At 33.1% G+C, this 9,923-nt stretch overlaps 1 protein-coding gene across 5 annotated transcripts in view; it reads right to left on the reverse strand.

The window, feature by feature from the left end:
• Positions 1–6,394, reverse strand: part of LOC126735181 (synaptosomal-associated protein 25) — a 31,919-nt gene extending 25,525 nt beyond the window's left edge. For 4 of the 5 annotated variants that reach the window (XM_050439132.1, XM_050439137.1, XM_050439133.1 and 1 more), the window contains exon 1: positions 6,273–6,394. The gene's annotated coding sequence lies outside the window, so the exon portion shown is untranslated. Of the gene's footprint in view, positions 1–6,095; positions 6,199–6,272 lie in introns of those variants that run through there. The other variant, XM_050439135.1, reaches the window with a different exon arrangement.
• Positions 6,395–9,923: the final 3,529 nt, after the last annotated feature.

Here is a 9,923-nt window from a genome sequence, read left to right on the forward strand (position 1 = left end):
AGCCTAATGAGTGTTTCTTAATATCTGATTATATTCCTATATCAATTTTTTATCGGCAACACTCCATACATGGAGGAACAGCTATTTTAGTTAAACAAACAATTGAAGCTTTTTTTCTGTAAAATTAATAAGTATGATAGCTTTCTGTTGGAGAAGGTTTTTGAATTCTCCCTTTGTTTTTGTAAGCGATTTAATTTATATGTTCTTTGTGTTTATAGACCACCCACAGGAGATATTGGTATGTTCCTGGACAAACTTGATTCTCTATTATCCCAATTGTCTCTACACTCCATAGTTATATTGGCTGGTGACTTTAATATTAACTTCACTGATGTAAGCTTGCCATCATATCATACATCCCTTTTAAGTATATTGGAATCTTATGACTTGAAGATGCATGTTCTTTCACCCACACATATAACATCCTCATCTGCAACTACTATTGATTATTTGTGTACAAACTTAAATGATGTGTCATGTAGAGTACTCTCATCTAGTATTTCTGCATTATATTCAACAAGTGTCAGTTCAAAATTCTTTTTTCTTTTATCCTGTTAGCCTTACTGATGTTAGAGATGTAATTAAAAGCTTAAAAAATCAGCTGGAGCTGATGGAATATCATCAAAATTACTACTCCTTTTGCCTGACTCAGCATTGAGTGCCTTAACTTCTGCCATAAACAATTCCTTTCATAATGGCATCTTTCCAGCATGTTTGAAGGAAGAAATTCTCTTTATAAGGGTGGAGATTTGAGTGAGCCTTGTAATTTCCGTCCAATTTCTATATTATCTACCTTCCTTAAAATTGGAGTACCTCAGGGTTCAGTGTTAGGACCACTATTATTTTTGCTCTATGTAAATGATTTGGGTTCATTAAAACTGCAGGGCAAAGTGGTTCAGTTTGCTGATGATACCACCATTTTATAGAGATTCTGATAATGTTAGAGCCCAGGTTTTTAAGGATCTTAAGATTTTATCGGAGTGGTGTGCTGCAAACAGGCTTGTATTGCACCACATATGTAGCACATTGCATATATGTGGGCAAAACCTTTATTATGCGATTTAAGTGTGACGTTCAGGGCCTTATGTTTAGTGAAAACTCCCCCTTGCAAAACAAAGAAAGCTGTAAGTTCCTTGGTATTACCGCCTGTAGATGGTCGCCTTCGCTTCGAAGATCATATCCTAAATCTTGCATCAAAATTATCCTCTGGATGCTTTGCAGTAAGAGTGGCGGGGCATGAGCTGGGAGGGGTAGTTGCACGTTCAGTGTACTTTTCTCTTATTGAGTCCCACCTTCGTTATGGCTTGCCTTTTTAGGGTTTAAGCAACAAGGGATTATTAAACATAATTTTTGTGATTCAAAAAAAGGCAGTTAGATACCTTTTTTCCGCTGGGTTAAGAGATTCTTGTAAACCTCTCTTTATATCTCAAAAAATCCTAACTCTTTTTTCTCTTAGAAACAGCTTCTCTTATTCATAAATGTCCTAAACCTCCCTCTAACACTAGTCATATGACTCGCTAGGTTAACGATTTTCCCTTACCAATCCCTTCATCCTCCCTCACCAAGAACTCACTTATATACCTTAGCAAAAAAATTTACAACCATGTTTCTCTATGTATCAGACAAATTTTAGAAGTTAAGAAATTCAAAAAGAAATTAAAATCACTTTTATTATCCAGGGCATATTATAGCCTTGACGATTTTTTTAATGATACCTTTTGACCTGTGCTCTGACATCATTTTCGTGTTTTAGTTTGTTTCCTATTAAATATTTTAATTTACTTCCTCTAAATTCTGTTTTATTGACAGCTTTACTTATTTTTTAATCAAATTTATCAAAAAGATGCTTTTTTTTAATTTTTTCAATCTGTTTTGTTATAATTAATTATGTGTGTAAATTTTATGGTAAAATGTTTTAGATGTTATGTTTGTTTGAAATTTAAAGTGAATTTGGATTTTTTTAGTTTTTAGGATGCTTGTACACCAGATTTTGTTGTCTTACGTAATATAGCACATTTTCTTTCTATTCATCGATGAAACTACTGTAAGTTCTTACAGCAATTAATATGACTAGTCATAGCAAAGAATGAAGAAAATACATTATAACTTGCAATTAAAAAAAAAAAATAATGCTTTAGTTGCCTAAATTATATTTGGGAATGTTTAGCATTGTCAAATACAAGTTACATACAAGAAGTAACAGTGGATATTGCAGTATCAGATGTGACTCAGAGTTGAGACATGCAGGTGGTGTCATTGTTTTAGTAAAAATGGAATTACAATCATAAACAACAATAAATATATAATGGAAGAAAATTATTGGATACAAGTAGTGAAGTCATTTTACTGTATGGTGTAGATTGGTTACTGGCTGGTATATACATCGCCGAATGGAAGCCATCCAATTTTTATAAATAAAATACATTTTTGGGGACTTTTGTGGAGGTTACAATTTTTTAATAATAGGCGATTTTAACCTAGATGTTAGGGATCAAAGTCGTTTTTATGCTAAGAAGATTAATTGACAAAGAGTTAATGATTTCCCCTTTTTATAGAGTAATGCAAGTGGTTATTTGCTATAATTACTTTTTGTGATACAGAAACGCGCCTGAAGATACTATGTTTAAACAACAAAAACTCCTTACAATGACTTGTCTATACAGTGGTGGCCAAAAGTATGGAAACTTTAAACTTTTTGAAAAAAATGCAGAAAATATTACAATGCGAAAATTCTCAAAAATATAAATAAACAGCTTATTAGCAATTAAAGAAATTCCAATGGAGGTAAAGCAAAAGAATGTTGTTTATTAGTTTTGATGAAAGAAGAGGAGTTCATTTGCTGCGGCCAAATGTATGGAAACCTTTAATAAAATCATAATAATTGTTTACTACAAGCTGTTTAACGGTACGATTTTGTTTGAGTGAAGACAGGCATCATGCCTAAGTGTAAATACTTATGTAGTGATTCAAAAAGTAAAATAGTTGAACTATACCAGAAGGGTTATAAACAAAATGAAATAAGTAAAAATTTAAACATTTTTAAAAGGCACTGTTTCAAAAACAATTAAAAAATTTGAAGAGAGAGGATATGTTTTGGTAGCCCACAAGCAAGGAAGACCAAGAACATTGTCCAAAAGGGCTATGAAGGTAATGAAAAAAATATCGATGACCCAAAGAAAACTTCTATAGATATTTCTGGAGAAATGAGTGAAATGGGGATTTATGTGTCTGCTCACACGGTGAGAAGAAGGCTAAATGAAGTGAGGCTTTTTGGAAGAGTTGCTGTAAAGAAACCACCAATATCAAAGAAAAATAGAAAGGATCTCTTGAAATTTGCACGAGATCATCTTACCTGGTCTCATTAAAATTGGAATACTGTATTGTTTAGTGACAAAAGTAAGTTTCAATTATTTGAGAGTGACGGGAGACGTTATGTCCGGCGACCAAAAGGTACAAGGTACAGCCACAAATACCAAATGCCTACAGTAAAAAATGGTGTGGGGTTGTTTCTCCCGATCAGGTGTTGGCCCCCTGGCTAAAATTGATGGAATAATGGACCATTTTCTATACAAAGACATATTGAAGAAGAACATATTGCCTTATGCTGAGGAGGAAATGCCATTGAGATGGTTGTTTCAGCAAGACAACGACCCTAAATGCAAGTCCCAATTTGTGAAACACTGATGGTTAAATGAACAGAGCATTGCTTTAATGGATTGGCCTTCACAGTCCCCAGATCTGAATCCCATAGAGAATTTATGGGATCAATTGGACAGGAAGATGCGAAACCATTCGATTTCAAATAAGGCTCAACTGTGGGAAATACTGCAAACTGAGTGGGCTGCCATTTCCAGTCCAATACTGTGCAAGACATGTCGATTCTATGCCACAAAATATTAGCAGATTTTGATTTAGATGTAATTTATATAAATAACTTTCTTCAGTTTCCAAAGTTTTGGCCAAGAAAATATTAATTTTATTTCATTTTCTTTTTATAATATGTTTAATTTCAAATTAATATGTTAAGTTAGGTAGTATATTATATATACTTTGTCACGATATGAGTAACTTTATTATAGTTCCTGGTTTCTTAAAAAAAAATACAAATTAAAAAAGTTTCCATACTTTTGGCCACCACTGTATATCTTGGAAACATCTTGGCTTATTTATAAAAATCCTACCAACCTTACTGTTCAATTTGCCAGATGTGAAACACAACTTCAGACCAATTTACACTTGTATCTATCCATTCCTACATCCACTCCACTAATTAAAAAGTAAATAATCTTTGAACAACTTAAGATCTATAACCACCTCCCCTGTGTCATAAAAGAATTACTATCACTGAGAATATTTACTCTCTCTAGGGAGTAAAAATAAAGAGTTTTGGTTAGTGACAAAACTGTCTTGTAATTTGATATAAGATAAACAGCTCAAGCCCAATAATAAACCTCTGTGCACGCCTGTACCAGCTGCTAATGCTGATGATCCTATGAGTCAATAATTCTTAAAACATTTCTTTTTATTATACCCCAGCTTGCTCGGCAGGTGTGACACATTGTCAAAGGTCTTTGATAGATCATAGAAAATTGCAGAAATATTGTGAAAATCTGTAAGACAAAAAAATAAGGTAATGATACAGATCCCAAGCAGCTTGTCAGAGATGTTGCAGCCGGTCTCCTGAGATTAAAGCAATGGTGTGATTCCAATCAACTTTGCTTAAATATGTCAAAGTCTTATTGGTTTCAATTTTCAAGCTGAGAGTCTTGATTTTGGTGAGAACGCATTGGACATGGTATACAATTCTGCATTTCTTGGTTTAGTCATTGATAAAGATTTAAAGTTTTCTGACCATATAATAAAGTTAAATAAAAAACTTGCTTCTGGCTGCTTCTCTGTTAGGGCAACCGTTCATGAACTGGGGAGAGATGTTGCTTGTGATGTGTACTTTGCTTTGTTCGAGTCGCATTTAAGGTATGCTCTTCCATTTTGGGGTGCATGTTCAAATTATCTCTTTCAGTCTGTTTTTGTGCTGCAAAAGAGGGCTGTCAGAAGTTTATTTAAGGCCCATTCTAGAATGCATTGTGATAATCTTTTCAAAGAGAGCCGTATTTTGAACTTACCATCATTATTTATTTTGGAAACTGCATGTTTAATGTTCAAAAATAAGAACAGTTTTCCAATCCGACATCACAGTTATCCTACCAGACAGATTAATAATATTCCCCTTTCTATTCCTCATTTTACATCTATCAAAGATTCATTTATATATAGCGGTTTAATGATTTATAATCACATTAGCGTGGAATTAAGAAGTGACCAGTCTTTGCGCCAGTTTCGTTATAAACTGAAGTCATATTTGCTTCTAAAAGCCTTTTATTCGATTGAAGACTTTTTTAAGGCTGAGGATGTTGTGTAGTAGATGCTAAGCTTTTAATCTGTTAATTTTAATTTTGAACATACCTTTATGTGTCCCTTTATCTCTGCTTGTCTACATGCACATATTTTGTTTGTAACATTTTTCTCTTGCATTTTTTTTTTTTAGGCATTTTATATGTTGTATAAATTTTTTATATTTGTTTTGTAAAATCTGATTTGATTGTATTTGTTTTCTGAAGCTTTGTCAATAAAATTCGTGTACATGTACCAAATTTTCGACAATAAAGTACTTGAAAAAAAAAAAAAAAAAAAAAACAATACCAAAGATTTCCTGTACTTTTGACAGTATGAAATGTCTAATACGTTTCGTCACCCTTAATTTAATATTAAACAGTCATAATTCAATGAGTAGCTTGCAAAAAATAAGTTCATTAATAATAGATATTCTCGCTAGCAATATGATTGATTGTCTCATATTGTTTATCAAGTTCAAGAAATAATAGGATGATATTACTAGCTTTTTGGTGTAATATTCTAGGGGTTTATTGAAACATATTAGCAATAGACATAAAAAAATCAATAACTAGGATAGGCAGTGCAAGGGCACACCCTGTTAATGGCCAATAAAACATGTTTAATAGGAAATTCCAAAACATTGTAGAAAACTGGTGATTTACATATTTTTGAGGTTACTTGCTGGATATTTATTCACTTACCAGGTTAAAAATGTATTAAGAAACAATCAGCAATACAATCAAGATAAAGAAGGAGTTTGTTCAATTCTTGGCCGGCGCTCTGACTATGTTTAGAAATCGATATTAGACAATACCAGACCGACGATTATTCATTAAAACCGCAAATTATCGTTTGATATGTGCATTGCTCGTACTTACCCGTTTATTTGTTAAATGAATCAGGAATAAAATACACAGGAAAGTGGTAAAATTCAGAAAAAATCAAAATCTTCGGGATAGGAATAGTTCCCACCGACTGGCTGACAGATTGACGTCACAGAAAATAAAATTCAAATAAAATAAAAACAAAGCGTCTGTTGACAGGTGTCAAACCGGTGAAGCGGGGTTTTGTTCTAGGCAGTTTCGATTTTTCGGTTAATTTGGTTTCATAATTTAAAATTTTATAATAAAACAATAATCGTATTATTAGCCATTTTGGGTGATTCTGTCCTTTCGATGTTGGCCAATCTGATAAATTTCAGTTGTGCCAATTGTAGGGAAATAAAACAAAGTTTTTGAGAGGTTACGTATATAAAATAAAGTTACGTTTAGTTAAAAATTTAAGATAGTTGCGTTAGATCCGTGATTTTTCTTGTACTTCTTTAAAAATTTCGTTACAATTTATAAAAGAGTAGTAATCCTCACCCAAAATGAGACAAAGCTTCAATTAACTTGGATAATTAAATGCAATTTAATAGATGCATGCACTTTAAAACAACTCTATATATTATTCTATCATAAGCACAGAGACAAATCACAACAATTCGGTTTTGACTTTTGAGAAACAGTGAACCAAATACGTTTAAATAAGGATGGTGATACATTATCCACGTATTAAATAAGGAGAAAGATATATCACCTGTTGCAGACGATAGACCCAAGCGTCGTTCAGAAGTCGACAAAAACTAGGCAATCCGCTATACACACGTCAAACGTCAGCGTCGTCAACTTCATGAACGTTAATTAATTTAAAGCCTGTCCAATTGAGGGGTGGTTTAAACCTAAAGTAAATACAGCTCCATACAAGCGACATTTGACATTTACCGAGAGACGTCAAATGACGTCATCGGTTTAACCGCCAGTAACCCCAAGGCTAATAGACTCAAATTGAGTCTATTAGCCTTGGAAAGATATAGCGGTTGACAGCTGACAAATCAAAAAATTCGTAAACGGATAGCATACACAAACAAAAACCGATTACAAGCGGTCTACCGGTAATTACCGTTCCTAAATGGTTTTAACCAAACACGTCCAAGCGGTTATAGTTATAACTGCTTGAGATACGTGACGTCACCAATTAGCCCTTTATACGTCATCAATTTGGAACAGTTATACCCACGTCCGGAGCTATTTTCTAAACGTCAAATGTCAAAGATATTGAAATAAGTGCGGGAAAAAATAAAAACAAACAAAAGATTTCCTTTTTAAAAATGACACAAAATTTATTATGGCTAATAAGTTTTCTTTTTTGATATTTATGTTTAAGAACTAATTACATATAATATGACTGGCGTCTGGGGTATTATTTAAAAACAAACAAACTTATGATAGTGACAGCTGACAAATTACGAAGTTACATAAACCAAACACGTCCAAGCGGACACGATTGGTTATGTTATAAAGGGACTGTTCAAGGTGAACCAAGGGCTTAACCGCGGTTAAAACCAATAGATCGCTTGGAATCGGTTAAAAACTACTATAATATTATATTTATTTGTAAAAATATACAAAAATCTATTATGCTTAATATTTTTTAAGAACAACGTCCATGTACACAATACAGCGCAACACATTATACATGTAAACAAATAACCGATCGACCGCAATATTAAAACATCCCATCTAAGCGAAAGCCTTAACCGTGACGTCATTTGACATTTTTGACAGTAACCGTTGGTTACCAGAGTTAGGCTTGGACAGGCTAATATTTTTTGTTGGCAACACTAAAAATGTTCAGAGGACTAACATCCAGGGTTGCCAGTCTATTACAATTATAATAGATCTATTACTTTTTCAAAACTTTTATTACCTTGTTACCATTTGCTAAAATCTATTACCTATTACCTTTTAAAAAGAAAATAAAAGCGCTCTACCTGCATAATTCGACTTTACGATATTGAGTTCATATTTCGACTCCTGATTATTTGAAATTCGCACGCGAGGCAAAAACTGAATGGTAGTACACTTCATAATAGGCGTCTTTTTCTTTGCGCGTTTAATGTTTCCGTTTCATATCGGCATCCGTTAAACAGTCAAAATTTATTTATTTTTTAAACTAAATATAGATTCGAGCCCAGAATATGCCTAATCCAACAACAATCACAACTTTTTTGAAAATTTATTACCTTTTTTTCAAATCTGTTACCTTTTCATTGGACATTCTATTGCCCCTTGCCAAATCAAACTGGCAACACTGCTAACATCAAAAGGACACAACCACTATAAAAATGGCGGCCACCAGGCAGTGGTCATTTTTGGGCATCGTGGCCATATGCATTAGCAGTCCAGGTATATTTATTAAGTTAATGGATATGAACTAGAGCCGCACGACTTCCTATAGTTCGTGCGGAACTGGGTGCACTCGGGGCAAAAACCCGCATTAATTACACCATAACGCCAATGGTTTGTATTTGCAAATTTTGCCCTGGTTCCGCACTCGTGCTTCATTTTTTCCCTAATAGATTTTGCTATAAGTAAATTTTCTAGACACCTGCACCGTTGATTGAATATTTGGGAAGATACGCAATCCTGTGTTAAAAAGTGTACCCGGTCGACTATCGGATTGCCGTTCAGTTTCGTGCACCGTGTGGTGCTGCCGCGAAGCGTCATATCTAGGAACGATTTATTTTAGCTGCGTGGACTTGGCTTTTGGCTTCTTTGAGTCAGGTTTTCAACGACGCTGGAATCTCCGGTTACGCGGCCGTGTTGGATATTTTTTTAAGATATGGGATGATGCTGCCAACTATGTTTTTATTATTTTTTTTGAACATACAACACGTGTCGTTTATGGGGTGGTCAAGTGATAAGTGATATACTTAAGGGTGGAGGCATATTGAAATTTCTTAAAAGTTTAATTTTATAAACAAATAATTACTTACCAAAATATGTTTTTGAGACAAAAATTAATACATAAATATATATAAAAAGCTATTTTTACAAAATTACCAACAAAGTTTAATACAAGTTATAATTCCAACAAACATTATGTTTCCTCCATTTTGTGTTCAAGAGGGTCAAGTTTTTAAATAAAAAGCCCGTTGCACTTAATTAACTAAAAACTAATATACAAAAAATATATGGAACAAATTTTAAGATATAAGTAGGTTTCACGTAAATATTATAAAGAATAATTGAAATAATTCATAAGACTTAATACCGATGGTAATATAACTTCTTGATCAATAATTTTTTGTAAAAAGTAACCCATTTTATCATGTGATTCAATATCTGAAAAATTGTGCAGCGTAGTGAGATCTGTAAAGTAAGGGGTTGTGAGTGAGGATGTTAATAGAAATAGAAAATAGGCCACATTTTAAGTTTTAAGCGACACAGGAAAATTTTCAATTACCAGTTGTTACAACTAACAACAATACTTAAAACTATAAGAAGATACCTAGTAACAAAAAAAAATAAACATTTTTACAACTATGCTTAAAACTATAAAAAGATACCTAGTAACAAAAAAAAAACATTTTGTTTAAAGACCCCGCATCACGGTTATAAAGGACGTCAATAGAGGTGGTATAATTAGAGGAAAATTGAGCGATATAGTGTCCTTTTATAATAAAATCTAAATACTTTGTAAAATCT

This window comes from Anthonomus grandis, chromosome 4, assembly GCF_022605725.1.
Source record: "Anthonomus grandis grandis chromosome 4, icAntGran1.3, whole genome shotgun sequence".
Lineage (NCBI taxonomy): Eukaryota > Metazoa > Arthropoda > Insecta > Coleoptera > Curculionidae > Anthonomus > Anthonomus grandis.